At 38.6% G+C, this 17,189-nt stretch overlaps 1 protein-coding gene across 5 annotated transcripts in view; it reads right to left on the minus strand.

The window, feature by feature from the left end:
* Window positions 1-17,189, minus strand: part of NOX4 (NADPH oxidase 4) — a 106,241-nt gene that overhangs the window by 47,134 nt on the left and 41,918 nt on the right. The window lies entirely within an intron of this gene.

The following is a 17,189-nucleotide window of genomic DNA, read 5'->3' on the forward strand; positions in this document are numbered from 1 at the left end:
TAAAAAAAAAAAAAGAATAACATTTACTTAGCCAAGGTAGCTTACATCTGAAAACTGGCAATTATCTTCTCTGTTCCTCATTCTACTCAATTCAATTCTATTCTATTCAATACAATTTGCATGAGTTTAAGTCTGTACTAGCTACAGGATCGTTCACATTATTCTGAGAACAGCTATACCATTGATTGTTTTGTTGCTCTGCTGAGTGTTACATGTGACACTGCAGCCTGTCTCTGTGATGCTCCTGTAAGTCTGCCCACAGGACAAAGTTCTCAGAGACATTAAGAAGGGTTGCACAGTCACATCTTATGCTCAAACTTATGTTTTCATTATGATGAGTGCCTCAGCTTCCCCCTGGCTTTCATTTTGAGTGTATAATTCCTTCCAAATCCTTCACCAGTGAGAAGCTCTTAGTTAAATCTAGGCAGTCTCATTGAGACCATACATGTTTAGCTAAACATGTAGCATAATCAGCTACCTGTGATGACGGGAGACTGGTTGTAATAACACAGTCTTATGCCCCGTCCTCCTAAATCAGGGAGGCTGCAGACTATAAAGGGAAAGTTTGCCATTGAAATCTTTATGGATTTAACATGTCCTATATATTTATACATATTTCTTCCCTGTCCTTTATCTAATTTTTCTTCTCTCTATTCTATCTTCTGCTCCTCCTCCCCTTCCCAGCATAACATATTCAGAAGTCAGCTACTGGAATCTCAGTTATAAATGCCCTTACCATCTCTATGGTAATACATGCTATGCCAAGCCAGTTAATCTACAAGGACAGAAGGATGCATTTCAAGAGAAATTTTCCCCTAAAATATTTAGATTAATGCAATATTTGTTCTCAAAACAGAATGGGGTTATGCTCAGTATGGTGAGTTGACAGTAATGTCAGAAAAATAAGAGCAAGAATGGGCATATGGTCTGAAGGTCACTCAAACTGGTTACACAGTCAAGTTTCCTTCTTCCAGGATATATTATTACAGAAGTGGAAAGAGAGACAAAGGAAATTTTTGCAATATTTTAATATCTGGGGCTTCTCAAAGTGAAGAAAAATAGTTTGTATAGAAAGTCCCTGTGAGTTAAAACACATTATTATTCACATTCTGTAGACAGAAACACACTGTGGCACAAAGAACATTGGCCTTGTTTTTTAAATCTGTCACGTCCCTGACAAAATAAAGCTCTTATTGCTTTAGCACTTCAAAAATTATGCCAAAAGTCACACACTGCAGTTGTGTAAGGTTTGACTTTAAAAGTCAGGTCTTTTGGTTGTCTTTTCTTGCTCCTTCTTGTTCAAAATACCTTACAGAAAATAACAGCAAACTGACTACACTTGCACTGTGATTTCACTCTGCTGAATTCCAAGGGTCTTCAAAAATCAAATCTCTGCTCCTTCAGGGTCTGATGCATATGAAGCTATGAGGTCACTGCACTATACAACTGAAGTCTGAGAAATTTCTGGTTTGTTTATCCCAGCCACCTTTACCCAACACCTTTGGACCAGTTTCTGAACCTCTAATAAAAAAAGGTTGAATTGCATACAATCAACTCAGTTAAGAACACTGTAAAACCGAGGGCAATTAGCTTAACAGCACAAGGATTTTTTTAATACCAGTTTTATGGATTTTTTTAAATCAAGTTAATAAGAACAAATAGAAATGTAATGAGAAAGCAACCAGAGAGTGGGAGAACAGAATAGTTTCATCAGTTATAAAGTACAGAAATTGCAGGTCAGCAGCCAGCCAAGCTATCTACCAAATGGTCTATCCATAGTGACACTCTTATACATTTGGATATTTTGTAGTCATATTCCTGTAATTACCTCTTCTGCATTCACTGAGAAACAAATAGCAGTTCCACCTTTCAAAAGGACACTTTTAAGTCCTGCAATTTCACACTAAAAACCTGCCAAGTTTTATGCAAAATGCACAGTGGGCTGAATACCTTTTATGTCATGAATAACAACTTGCAGTAATTACAACAAAATATATTTAAAAAGAAGTAAGCTTTCTTAAAACTGATGATGATATTTAATAGGATTTGAGATCCACTAATCTGACTTGTTTTCAAGCTCTGTAAATTTGGAAATGCTGCCATAAGTAGTTTTGCAGTGCCCTGTAAAAATAAAAGGCATTTAGGAAGAAGCCTTTGCCAGTTAAGGGCTATAAAATGATGATGAGCAACAAGATGGCATAAATGTCTGATATTTTAGTTTGACCTGTGGCTTATTAATGGCTGAAGTTCCTGAAATTAAGGAGCTATCACTTCTCTCCTCTTGAAGAGTCAGAGCTACAAATATCCTCCATGAGATTAAAAGGGGAGGAAAAAAAAGATAGTAAGTTAATGCTGATGATCAAAAGGTTCCAAAATTATTACATCATCAGCTTTGGAATTTCCCTGAAACACACATATTTTGTTGATAGAGACAGGCTTTTTGACCAGATTGAACTTCCATGATTCTCAGTCTATTAAGCCTCATGGAGTTTAATTCTCCTATTTTTCACCACCATTTCCTTCCCTCTTGATCAGTCATCTGAAGACTGCTCAGGGTCATTATCCACAGAGCTACTGAAAAACCCTGAAAACTAGTGAAAACCCAGAAAGCTGAAAAATATATACAAACCCTTTGCTGTTAACATTTATTTAAGGGAAATAGAGAAGCCTTTATAGAAAGGCAAGTGGACTCTCCATTTTCTAAGGTAAGTGAATAAACAGTGAACATCCTTCCTTTCAACATTTTCTTTTACAGAAGTTAAGCAGAGCGGGAAAAATAAGGAATTCAGCTAATCATTACATAGGTCTGCAGTCACTTTGGACTTCAAGTCCAAACTTGAAGTCACTCTGGACCTGAAGAATAGTCCTCCTTTCTTTAAAGAAAGTCTATGTACGCCCTAGTTTCCTTCCTAAACTGTGTTTGCATCCTAAAACGCTCCTTCTCTTTTCTCTAGCTCTGTGCCTACCAGTTCAAAATCATTCTCCCTCCCTTATTCTAGCATCAGCAAATCCTTTTCCTGATGGAATTCCAGGTGCTTTCTTGTGTCCTTAAACTGTCCCAACTGCGATGTCAAAATTAGCTTGGATGGATTTATTTCTAACTAGATCTCCCTTATTTACACTATAATCAAACATCTTGCATGATTTAGGTATATATACCCATATATAAGACAATGAAGAAACAGCAAGAGGCAGTTCTTGTCTCAGGAATCTTAAAAGGTTGGAAGATCAATGATGGGAAGGAAAAAACATCACTTGTTTTGTTTCCAAACAGGAAGGAGAGATTCTGAGGACCATATTTAGACTGCATTTTGTATGACTGACCTGACAGGACATCACTGCCAGACCTGGGTCTCCCAGACAGCCCGGGAAGAGAAGCAGACACAATAACAAAGTCAAGCAGCCTTGATGCTCACTACTGAGTTAGAAATCCTTCTGAAGGTTACACAGCAACTCCCAACTGGACCTGGGAATTAGCTGACTGCTGGTGTTCAAAATTATAAAGGAACCTTAGTCAAGGAACATTTTTTGCCTTAGAGATAGACACTTACTGCACTTGAAGATTATTTTCTCTCATGACAGTAGAGCTCATTCCACAACTCAGCTCTTACAAAGTGCAACAGTAAAGCACTGTTTCTAAACAACACAAAACTTCAACTTTCAAAAATACCTTTATAAATATATGGTGTGAAGGAAACGTTATCTATGCAGACTTTTTATATCACTGCATTCTACAGTGGCCTTTGGCCAAGAGCCGTACTTTGCTTTTTGAGCTCCTCATGAGCAAATGCAGGGAGGCTCAACTACCATTTCTTTCACTAGTACTTTCCTCCTTCATAACAAGTCAGAAGAAACTATTAGGCACCAGTATATCTTTTTGGGCTTTAAGACATTGTAGTGACACTTGTTCTAAAAAGTCCTTATTTAATAGAAAAAGAAAAAAAATACTCAAAATATACAAAGCAGGGGAGAGTCAACTGGTTCTCTTTTTGTAATTTGCAATCTGATACAGAAACTGGAGAAAGCCCAACCTTTCAAAAGCTACATGGAACTTTTTAACACTGAAATGGAGCTACTAGCCAGCTGTGCAATTACTGCAATACTATCCAGCTCTGCACATCTCCAGAGGGTTTGCCTCAAAAGGCTGAGCAAAGGCACAACTCATCAGCCTGTACTGATTCACACCAAGGCCCCCTGCTCTAATATCTGGATCGATTTGTGGACACATCTATGGAAAAATGACTACAGGGTAAGACCCTTCTGCTTTCAAGCTTTTCTATGTCAGTGCATCTCCTGAGTCTAAGGTGGTTTGTCTACTAAGACATTCTTAGACTTCTTTTTAAAGTACTTGCCCAGTCCCTATGTAAACCTAATCCATTCCACACTCTTTGACAAGTGTGTTTCTCACCTACTACATGAAGATTCATCACCTTATGTTTGCTCTGAAATCTCCCTGACTATATTTATTGGCCAAAAAAACTCTGATACTGGCAGAAACCATGAACAATCAGGCTCCACCCATCCACTCTTCCAGCATTATGCATGGTTTTGCAGACTGTGGCTATATTACCCTGAATTATATCTCCTTCAGGCTAAAAAGTCCCTACATAGTAATTTATCCCATGTTTGGAAGCCTCTCCATGCTTCTTTGCTGTTCCTTCCTGAACCCTGGCCAGTGTCATGTCTGAGTGATGAAGACCAGACCTGCATGCAGGATTGAAGTCCTGGTAGCACCACAGAAACACCCACCAGCTGCACAGGCATCTCCTTGGCTTTATTCTCTACTCCACTCCTAATAATTTTTCTCTTTATTGCTGCTGAGCACTAAGCTGATGTCTTCATGGAAATAGTTATCACGACTCCAAAGTGTTATTCTTGGGCTGCCATGGTCTCATCATTTCCAGCCATGTGTATTAGCTTGTCACCAAATATATTAAACACCAGCACATACCCACAGACATACATCCACTGGTATTTTTAGGCAGGTCTAAAAATAGGTTTGCAAGTGTCTTATATTTTATACATTTGAACAAGCTACAAGAACTTTTCATTAAAGAGATTAATATGGCAGTCACAAAATAATGGTATTAACCCTATCCAAGACTGAAATTCTGTACCATAACAAAACCACTACCAGTCACTATGAACTCATTCTTGGGCTTTTGCCTATTCATATTTGGTGATGACCTAAACTGTAAGCATGGGATCATTTCACCCTCTTACTAATACAGACACAACTTCATCATTACTCTAAATATGCAAATAAATTACTGTATAATAACTATAGAGATCACAGAGTTGTTGAGGGCAGAAGAAATCTTAGGAGATAATCTAGTCCTGCTCTAAGCATGGTTAGAAAGTGCAGGTTGCTTATGGCCATGTTCAGTTGGGTTTTATGTGTCTCCAAGGCTGGAACTAGATGATCTTTAATGTCTCATCCAGCCCAAACCATTCCATGATTCTAGGATATATTCAGCACGTCTGCTTGTGAAAAAAATATGAATAGCAATATTTTGTGCTGCTCCCAATGACTGCCACCTTTGGATAAAACTGCAAACACGTGTCTGTTTGACAAGAGGGACACAGCTGGTCAGGAGACAGCTGTCCACACTGATAGACATGTGGGGCAAGAACTGCTCTGCAGGAAGCTTCAGACAGGCTGGGCAGGTTAAATACTGGCTTCTCTTAGCTGGGGAAGGGAGGGGAGGAGAAGGGGAATGCCAAAGAAAAAAGGAGTTCGTGAAAGAGAATGGGAGTTTCCTTGTTAATTCACCCTTACTCACAGCCTTGGAATATAAAGCAGAGATGGCCCAGCCCTCATCCCTCCAACAGCAGCCTTGAGTTGTGCTGCTGATCACCAATGCTGCTAATCACCAAGGCTCAGCTGACCTTAGAGGGATCATCAGGCATAACCTGGCCTTGCTCACAGCCAGGTTGTGTGAATACCTGCACGGAAGGTGCTCGGCTGTTCCCAGAGGGGAAGCTGCACTGTGCTGGATACTGTGTGGGAAATGCCTGTGCAGCTGAATGGAACTGCTAGAAATAACAGTGGGACTGCAAGTAAGAAACAAAAGCAGAAACAGGGTACTATGGGACTCCACTGATATCTAAAAATCATTTCCCTGGTGTTTTCAGCTGCCTGTCTCTTTCAGAGAACACACACAAATTCCAAAAGCACTAGTTACACTGAAGCATTACACAGGATAATGTGATCAGAGCTCAGCTGGATCCTATTTCCTATATAAGTTTTGCTAGTCAGCTGGGGATGATCCACTGGGAAGAAATGTACATTTTTTTCCAAAGATATAATCACATCTGAGGCTCCATTTCTTATAACATCTCTCAAAGGGCAATATCAAAACCATAGCAGGAAATAATTTCAATGACTGACAAATGAAATGAGCCATTAGATACTGTTTTCCTCCTTATTTTTTGGGGTGTTTGTTTTTGTTGTTTTTTTTTTTTTTTTTTTGATAGGTAATAAAACGTTATATCAGAAAATGTTTCCAAAGCATGGTTTAATTTCACCCTGATGTGAGCAATTCTGTTATTTCTTCTTACATTTGAATTAGACAAGTCATTCTTGAGAACTGAAGCCAGACAACTGCCTGAATATAAACTATTATATACAACCTAGTCTGGGTAGTTTTCATTTATTCTTAATTCATAATTTCTTACAAATACCTATATTTATTGACTTCACACTAGCTCTTGTGTGGACTTGTAAAAATTTGCTGTGAGATTCTCTATGAGGTTGTCATCTCCATCTTTCAACTATAATGTTATGAACATAATGAAATATTAAATAGATATGCTTTTACATGATAGAAAGTCTGTTATTACTCAAGTCAAGAGTAAAGCATTGAACTGGAGAGGAAAGCTGAAAAATTTTACAATTCAATACCAAACTGACAACTATTCTCTAGAACAAAGAACATGTGATTTAACATGATCTGGATCAAACAGCTCCTCACATCACTGTAAGGAAATGACTTGGCACATCTTTATCTGAAAAAGTGATTTTGCCAATTCCTGTAAGTATAAACTATCATTAGATATCAGTTACCAGTTACGACCTGGCATATATCCCTGGTGCAATACATCAATGCACCATCAAACTCAGCAATACATAAGGGCACAGAAATTATCAAATCCTCTTCATGCAGACATGACATGTTCTGCTGCATATGAACTGGGAAATATGGGACACTTTTAAAGCAATATTCTTTCTTAACGAATTTTTAGATTAAGGAATTGCTGCTTTTTTTAGAAATTGCACTGAGAAAATTTCATTTGCTGTGCTTGCTAATAACAGGGCACAATTAGCATAATCCTCTCAACCCATTAGAAAATGAAAACATCAAGTAACAGAAACTATAAAAATGTCTTTAATTAAAAATTTTGCTTTTTTCAGACCAGCCACAGCTAAGCTCAAGAGACACTCAGCTGACACAGTGTAAGTGAAATCCTTGAGGGAAAGCCCTGTGCCGTCAGGCTGGCACCAGTCACTTGGCAAAGCACAGCAAAGCACCAAAAGCTTTGACTCTGAAATGTGCGTGGGTGTCTGTGGCATTTTCCTTGAGGAAATGGCACTTACACTGTGTTTAATGAATAAGGGAATACATTAAATTTATGACAAGAGATAGTCCTTAAAGCTGCTTGTTGCAGTGAAGAACACTAACTGCCCACTGATTTATTTTAATTTCTTATAATATGAGGAGGCTTTTTGGAGGCTGTAGGTGGACTTGTTATCACTGACAGTACAGTAAAATCCTCACAGCAGACACTTGAGCAATACCCAAAATAGCCAATAAACTCTGAAACTCCTCCTCTCCCCAAAATCCCCCCTCAACGCTGGAAGAAGTTGCTGTCATCTCCACTGAGTGCCTTTTTCTCTAACACATATAAAAACACTAATATGTTTATTTGGATCCACAGTCTTTCCAGACTCTCTCCCCAGCAGAGAAGCATTATCTCTTATTCAGGATCATGGCGTTCACTACAGAATTTTAAGTTTTACTAACTTTTATCTTAAAAATTTTCTGTTTCCAGGTAAGTCACAAAGCTAAGCAATCATCCACTCATTATCAGCTTCTATATGGAGAATAGGTTCCCTTCAAATTACTAAGAACACAGTGATGCTTTCTGTAAACCACTGTCCAAATTTTACTTTCTGTAGATGGAAAACATTTCCAATCAAAGCATTGTTTATCAAGGACATTGAGATTATAAGAGGAAAAAAAAAGTTTAAAAATTTAAAAACCACACCCAATGCTGAAAGTTTAGGGATACGTGTGGGCACATATATATAAATAAAATGCAGTACTTCATACAAGTCATAGTTAAGTTTTCTCACATGCCCTTCTCTTTTCCAAGTTTCCCTGCCAGAAACTGCACTCTGCCAAGATGTGAGTGTGTCCCTCTCCAGGAGAGAGTGAGACCATGGCATATTACAGAAATATACCCTAAGCTGGGAACCCAGCCAAGAGAAGATAAAGAAAGCTGGAGACATACAAATCCTAAGAGGCAGTTGGAAGAGCATTTACAAGGAACATTTTTGGCTTTCAGACAGTATTATTGACCATATGAATTCTTTGAGGAACTAGTAGTTTGAGAATTAGTTTTTTTCTATTAGAGTTATATGAACTTTTGTTTTTAAAGGGTTGTTATATTTTATATTTTATTCATTTACTAGGCAATTTTATTGTTCACATTTCTCAAGGAAAACCTTGCTTTAAAAAGTAGCCAGGAATGTTATTCATTCCCTTCTCATTGCTTTGTCTTCGATGCTTCTTTGTCAAACCTGCTGAAGGCACTGCATGCCTGGAAGACAACCTGGTTTTTTTTCCAGCTGTTTCAGCTCATCTAATGAGAGATATTACTTCTTCTTACAAAATATCCCTCTCACGAAATATTATGTCATTATTATACACTTTGGTTTTATCTGCTACAAATGTTACAAACTATCTTAATAAGAGTCACAATATCCTTTTTGAAACAAGCTCTGACACTTTGTCCCCATTTTGAGGAACAAAGCAATAAAGAAAGAGGAAGAACAGGAGCATACCAGAGCTGCAGAAATGTGGGTTATAATATCAGTGAAATGAAATACATGCTGCATCCTGCCCATCAGCTGCTACACTACATACCAAAGGGCTATTTATTGCTGTCACAGCACAGTCTACTCCATGTAACACAGTGCAATCTCCTTTGCATTTTGGAAAGTGATTTCCAGGCTATGAATTCCCTCCTACAGTTTCTCCTCACAGCACTTTAGTTAATATTGAGATAATTGAGTCCTTTGTCTCAAAGAAATGCCACATTCAGCATGAAGCAGCCACCATCTCAAGTCTCCCTCAAAACTGGGATGCAGTAGTAATTAATTTACTTTGCTATATCTTAAACTTTATAGTATATTATAGTATATTATAGTATATTATACTTAAAACATCACTGCCTTTTGTCATTTAAGGACCTGATGAAAGGAAAAAAACTGAGTTTTATTTGCAAATTAATTTAGTGGACTGGCACTCACAAAAGGATGCCTTTATACTAAAACATGGATTGCACTGTCAGTTTGACTCCATTCCCACTAGGAACTTGCCTCCACCTCTGTGCTCTGCATTGGGATATCCAAACTTTGAGGCATAAGACCACGAGGTTCAAAGTTGAGTACAGAGCTGTGATTAGCATGTATTTTTGTGTGTGGTTCATATAAAATGTGCAGCCATAAATATTTTAAACCAAACTCTTCTGTTCATAGCAGATACCAAAATATCTGTTTGGAGAAGCTGTGGAAACTTGCTGGAACTTGGCCAGTGCTCAAGACATGATGCTTTCAGTGCAAGTTCTGAGGTTTGGTTTAATTTGTTTCTTTAAAAGAAGAAGTCAACTTTTTTGAGGCTACCACATACACCTGAATCCTATTTTTGCACTTGATAACTATACAAGTGTGTGGTGGCAGATTTTTATTAATAATATTTATGATTTAAAGGGATCTTTCTCCAAGGGAGGACTGGGGCAAAAGACAGCTGTGGTTGCAAGATGCCTCTTAAAAATTCTTGGATCACAAACTATTTCCTTATGGTGAAACTAAGATTTTCCAGCACGTATTTGATGTATCTGAGAAATGATGCATATACAAAAGGACAGGATTGAGCAACAGGAGGGGGTGGCATATGAATGAAAAGCTGAGTTGCAATGGACTGTAGGGAACTGATGATAAAATTTGGGATGTTGGATTTGCCTTCCACAAACAAGACCAGCATTGATTTTAACGTATTTTGGAATGGAAAGCTATTTTGGAACAGGTAACTGCTCTTTCAAGGATGACTCAAATTCAGGGTAAGGACACGTAGCGGGCAAAAAGTGGAGTAAATGTACTTAGAGAAAGACTGAGGAAAAATACTGCAATAAAGGAGAGGGACATCCTAACTAGAACTTCAAAGTGAATATTATGCCAACAAGCAGTTATATAATGTTTGTTGTGAAAATAGGAAACCTCGTTTGGCCACATTATTTGATCACAATGACATTTGCAATGCTGTGGGAGTTTCAATCAACTCCCACATAATGAACTGCTGAACACAGCACAAATTCTGAGCGGGTGATGGCCCCTCTCCCTTCCTACCCAAGCACCAGTAGAAATAAGCAGACAGGTAGGAGAGACCAAGGAATAAAGTTCAATACAAGGTAATGTGACAGGTCAACCACCACCATCACTGGTGGTCTTCATGCAAAAGAGACCTACACTTTAAATCACACTGGAGCCCAAACCAACAAGACTGCGAATGAAAAGCAACCCCAACTTCTGTACTTCAAGAGAATGCTAGAAGTGGAGAGGGTACAAAGCAAAGAACCAGACAGATACAAGGTCTCAAAACTCAGATTTAATACAACAGATAACCAAATAGAAGGTTCAAAGGTGCCATGTTCATTTTCTATAGGTATTTACACACAAATGGGTAACAACTTAAATGTACACACATTTTCTAGTAGTGGCTCTTGCACTGAAATGAGGAAAAATGCAAAAAAAAGGAGAAAGGAAAAAATAAAAAACATGGGAAAAACACCTACTAAGTAATGCAATCATCACAATGTTGAGCTTCATTTTCACAAAGAGCACAAAAAGAGCCCATGAAAGGCTGAAGCTGAAAACTCTGCAGAATATTACAATCCCAAGGTTGTAACATAATTTTTGTTCAAATTATTCTGAGAAAGTATCAAGCATCATGCAGGAGTTGGGAGCATGTAAAGATAACTGTTACTTCTGATGATAAAATTTATAAATATCTACAGTTCCTACACAAGTTTTTCCATTTTTTTTAAGTTCTAAAGCTGAAATAGATTTTTCCTCATTAACTACAGCAATTTTTCAAATCTACTTTTAAGATACTTACTTAGTTTTAAGTGCGATAAGTCAAAATTCCAAATCTGAAATACGTCTTTTTTTCGTCTGTCCCCAAGGGAGAAGTAACAACAAACTGGGAACAAAGCTAGACAATTGGCAGGGATTCTTCAGCAGAACTTGGATGGCATCTAAGAGAATCTATTGCCCCAGGGAAATGCAGATATGCATAAAGAGATGGCATTTTGATGTGAACCCTCGTATTTCTCTAGAAATCATGCTCACACAAAGGAACCTGAAAATCCAGCCAAACTTTGTATATTCAGTGCTTGAAGCAGCTGTGTGCCTCTGCACAGAAACTATGTAAGAACGAGTCTTTCCTAAGCAGACTTTAACAGAAAAATGGTGAAACACAGGCAACTCCAGAACAGCAACTTTGCTTTCTTAAGTAAGCAATCACAGCACACAGTGATTACAAAACCAGAAATATGCCTGGCAGTCCACTCAAATACATGTCCTAGAGCTTTTCTCTCTTGTAATTCTATTTTCAAAGTGGAGAGCTTTTTCCTTTTTTTTTTTTTTTTTCCTACATTCATTCTGATTCTATCAGCTGCTACATGCTAATGTGCTCCACAGGCTTCACTCCTGTAGCTCCTAAGAGTGCTGAAAATGTCTGAGGCACGACAAGAAATCCTGCAATGTTGTGTTCCTGGATCAATTCTTAGCTACAGCAACATCCACACATCCAGTGCATAATGTATCAAAGGTCAAAAATAAATTTACATCATTGAGTCATGGCATTTTCTATAATCATTATATGATTAAAATGTGACTGAGATATGCAAAAATGTTGAAGTTTACAAATAACAGGATGCATCAAGAAAGGACTTCTGTGTAGGAGAAAATTTCCTTCAGTGTAGCTTTCTCACCCAAATGTCTTTTTTCCCCTCTAGACGTAAAACTCATTAACTGTTCAAATTGGATTTGACTCAAGTTACACTGTTTTTGGTACTAAGTCAGCTGGAGTTCAACTAATGTAAAACAATCCAGGTCTGGAGCCAAAAATTCAGATGTGTTCACCTTCAGCATTAGTTCTTTAATCAGAGGAAAAGGGCTTTCAACCCCTTTTAGTCAGTAAACTAAATCTGTTCTCCTTTTTCTTCAATCTCTTAATCCTGCCTTTTCTTGAGCTTTTCTCAGGAATAAATAAAATAAATAATGAGCATTAATGGCAATGAACAATAAAATCAGTATTCTTTACTGTACACTATGCTTAATTATACTGTTAAGGCATATTAACTTCCCAGTAATGTAACCGTATCATTTTATTATTAATGTCAAATTTTAAAAGGAAACACAATTAAACCTTTTTAGTACTCAATTCTGCTATCTTCCTCAGAAGTGTAAGTAAGATTCCTTGACAATACAAAAATTGTTAGTCATAAAATCTATCAGTGGAAAATAACACCTATCTCATCGCTGTCCTGTTCTTCCAAAACCACACACAGATTTTGCTGGAACAACTGACAGCACCACGTCATTAACACCTTTACACCCTGCCAGGAATCTCATGGAATAACTAAACACAAAAAAATGTTACTATGGAATGGAAAAGGCCCAAATCAAACAGAGCTTGAGGTAATAGCAAAAGAATTGACCAAATGTTCATCACCAGTGAGTAGATATTTTTAAAGAAACTCAGTAGCAGTTACAGTGAACCTGGGACAACTTTGTCACTTCCTGTGGACAGACTTTGTAATCTTATTATTCCTTCTTGTCATCTTCTGTTCTACACATGCCTCCAGTCAGAATCAAGATCCACTAACAATACATCTAAAACTGTTCTCAGGGCTACTTAACACAAAATATTCCCTCTTTACTAGATCCTACACTTGATGAGAAGTTCCAGGTAAGTGCAGGATACTTCAGGCATCCCCTAAATCAGGAGCTGCAAGAGCTTAACATAGTCATGCAAATACTCCTGACAAACTCTCCCGACTAGAATGTTCAGATCATTCTTCCTTCTGAGGCACTTAAAAGGCATGTCATTTTCTTCTTCTGGTCAATGTGAGAAAAATCTTTAGTCAGGCTCCAAAATCCCAAACAACTGCCTTCTTTTATTTTTTTTTCCTGTTTAAAAACAAGTAATTTGGGGTGTGTACTGTTTGCCGTCTCAGGTCTTACTCCATAGGGAATTAAACAAGATCCATGTTTTCAAACACTTGCCATGCTCTGGAAAATTGTTGTTTTTAACTGGAAAATGGTTTGTTTGTTTTTCCCTCCTGAAACTTCCTGCTCCAAATCTGGACCTTCCAGAAAAAGGACTATGACAATATGTGACAAAAATTCCCATTATGCTATGTCAGGACTCCAAACAAGGTTGCCTGTACCTGAATGACCCAGTGACCAGGCATAACTTCATCTGTAGCAAAAGAAAATGAAGCAAAGATATATATTTCCTGATGAGATCTGGAGTTTATCAGGGTGAAGCACATCAGTACTCCATAATCTGTCTGTTCTGACTCTGTGGACAGTTCCTGCACACATCACCACCTCCTGCTGCCATGACACTTAGTAACCTATAGGACAGAACTCTCAGATTCAATGGCTGGTACTCAAGTGCTCTTGTGGCATCTCCACAATAAATACCACAGTGCTCAGGACAAGCCTTGAAAATGTCTCTAGTAACATACACAACTACACAGCAGCATGGTGCCACTGCTACATAAAAATTATACAAATTACTGTAGAGCACAGAACAGCATCTGTGTTATAAGCACAATGCCACATCAATTTGTTCCAGCAAGTAACAGCAATGTTTCACTGCCTTAAGGCATGCAGTTCACCTCAACACCTCTGAGTGCTGTGTATTTGTTTTCCACAAAAACACACTGCACGTCTTCTGATGTCTTTTATTTCTGCATCATCAATATCACTTTCTGTCTCCCACCCTGAAGTTTGCCTAGTGAATGAGACACATTGTCTTGATACACTGCCATGTCTTTTTTCACTGCTGTCAAGTTGTTGGATGCGAGGCATGGCCCATGGTCTCTGTTTTTCCCTCCAGAGGTGCCAGATGAAATGTCAGCTTTAAAACTAAACAAGCAGTAGTACTTGAGGCAGCAGCAAGGACAGAAGAGACATAAGGCTGATAGATGACAACGCTAAAGACAAACTAGACAGTAAGTGGGGCAAAAAAAATCCTTGAAAAAAATTGTGTTGTAAATACTAAGCCAACAATTACTTCAAAGCTGAAGGAAAAATAGGTGGCCACAAGTACTAAGAGAAGCAGAACAAAACAGGTATTTAGAGGGGGTGGCCAGTCACAAGATCAGCTTATTAGCTCATCCATGCACCTCACAGCTCTGACCTGTGCATGAGCCACTGCAGGACCCTCGATGCTACTGCAGGGTTTAAACACCCTCTGGCTCAGCTTGAGGAAGCCACAGAGGAAGACAGGCTGACTCAGCTCAGCACCACGGAGAAAAACCAACCTGCACGTGTGCAATCACCACAGATCAGCCACTGTAAACATATCCTAACTTGGGCACCCAGGTCCTGACTGTCCAGCTAAGCCGTGCTCCACAGCCACAGGTTTCACAGTGCCATGGAATGTTTTGTTAATACAATAGGTGCCGACTTTAGCAGTTACACGTCAGCACAAGGACAGCAATTGCATAATCACACACTCATTTTTAGGAAGGTCTATGATAGCTGTTCCCCTGTTCACAATACCCACGGCACGTGGCAAAAGATGGAAGGAAAATTCAAATTAGAAATGTTTACATGGGAAAAATCACAACTAGTTGCCAATTAACTAAACAACCTACCTCTGAGGCAGTGAGATTGTATATACATATACTCTCTCTACAACGAATGAAGAGAAAAAGGCATGCTTGAGGCTGGCTTGTCTTGTCCTAAACTAGACATATAAACAGGTCAGAGGTCTACAAAGGGAGCTATGGGAACCATTTCAGGTGAAAATATGTGTTTCAAAGGCATCTGAGGGCACATTACAGCAATGACAGTGCCTGTGAGTCTGTTTTCTGTGATGAACATGAAAGTTAAGCACTATACAGTTATTAATACCAGCACAACATGGGTGAGAAATAGGAGATCTCAGATTTGTATTGGAAAAGGATGTGGGTGCTTATATAATGTAAGGAAAGTTTCTGCTTTTATCCAAATCTGCTTCTGAGGGGGGCAGATTCTCAGCTGTTCCAAGCTCAGCTAGCACCATTTCATTTGAATGGAGCATGAAACAGGGTGTCTAGATTACCAGTTAATTTGCAAAGGTCTCAGAGCTACTGTTTTTGTAGCTACTTCCTCTCTTATGTACTTTTTCTGTCCTACATTTTCCATTATTCAAATAATTGATTTTAAAAAGCAAATAACAGTACTGCCTGAAAATCAACAAAGTATCGGCTCTTGTGCAAAGCATTATTTCTAGAATGACTAACTTTTCCAAAAGCTGCTTCTTTCAGCTTATTTTATTTGAAATCCAAAATTATATACACTGGGATACGGGCAATAAATTACTTCCCATCAATAGCAACTTCTCATCAGGAGTTGAAAATAATATTACCCCTTTTCTCTTGACATGCAGTTGCTTTCTCAACCTACAAAACAAGGTATTCTATTACATTTTCAAAATATCAGTCAGAGACACTGTTAAGAGACTTGACCTGAAACAACTTGCAGAATTGGTTTGCCAGTAATCTGTACTCCCTCTCCTGTCCTTACAGCTAGTGGCAGGAAATGTTCCTTCACCATATCTCCCAGGTGCAGGCAGCAGAAGCTAAAGCTATCCAGAGGAGAAACACCTCAACTAACCAGTTCTTCTCTGCATTTCATGGCATATCTGCACCTCTCTTTTATCCTTTTACTTTAGGCTTGTTATTGAGTTCTCTGAAATAAACTGTCAGGTCTCTTTGGTGTCAGGTATAAACTGTCAGGAATGGGAGACGGCAATACAAAAGAGAATTTTAATAAATAGGATAATGGCTGAGAGACTAGGTCATGAGAAGACCTCAAATGACAGTATGTCTCATAAAAACTCCTCCAGTCTAATATCCTGTCTGCAGTAGCAGCCTTTAGAGCATGCTTAAGAAAGATAATAAGGAATGTGGCAAATACAATAATCCTTCCTCAAACAGTCAGCAGATTAGAGACAATTATTAATTGTCACAGGGCTTAAGGGAATGAGTGAGAGCAGGGCTCCATGGTTTTGATGGGCATAAAGGGCTGGGTAAACTGTCTGCTTCTCAACAGCACATCTGACACTGGGAGAGATATTTCTGTTGAGCAAAGCTACCACAATAAACGGTCTCTGTAATGTGACAGTGTCCTGAATATCACACAGCCCTTCCTTTCAGTGGAGACTACAGATACTGACTTGGGAGGATAATACTTAAATGCTAAAAGGGAGCAATTCACACCAAGTAGGTAATCAGAAAACTGTAAAGATGCCACTTACTTTGGAAAAATCCTTTAGCTAGTACTTCTCCATCCCACTTTCCCAAATGGCCTGCTGTCACCTCCCACACAGGAATGATGCTTGACAAAAAAAGGGCCATCATTCTGAGGCAGACCAGAGGCTAATCTGCCCCTGTCTGGCCAACACTTCAAGCAAGGAGAGAAAATCAGGGGGATTATGGAACACATGTGCATATGGCATCGCCCTCCCAGCCTTCGCCTATTGAAGTCTTGCAGAGGCAAGTATGCAGCCAGACTGGAAAGTTCAGCAAATATGCATAGACTTATTATCTCTGCATTGGTCTAATCCCTTTTAGGGCGACAAGCTCGTTTGACTCAATTCCACAAACACACAAGCTGATACAAA

This window comes from Sturnus vulgaris, chromosome 2, assembly GCF_052056855.1.
Source record: "Sturnus vulgaris isolate bStuVul1 chromosome 2, bStuVul1.hap1, whole genome shotgun sequence".
Lineage (NCBI taxonomy): Eukaryota > Metazoa > Chordata > Aves > Passeriformes > Sturnidae > Sturnus > Sturnus vulgaris.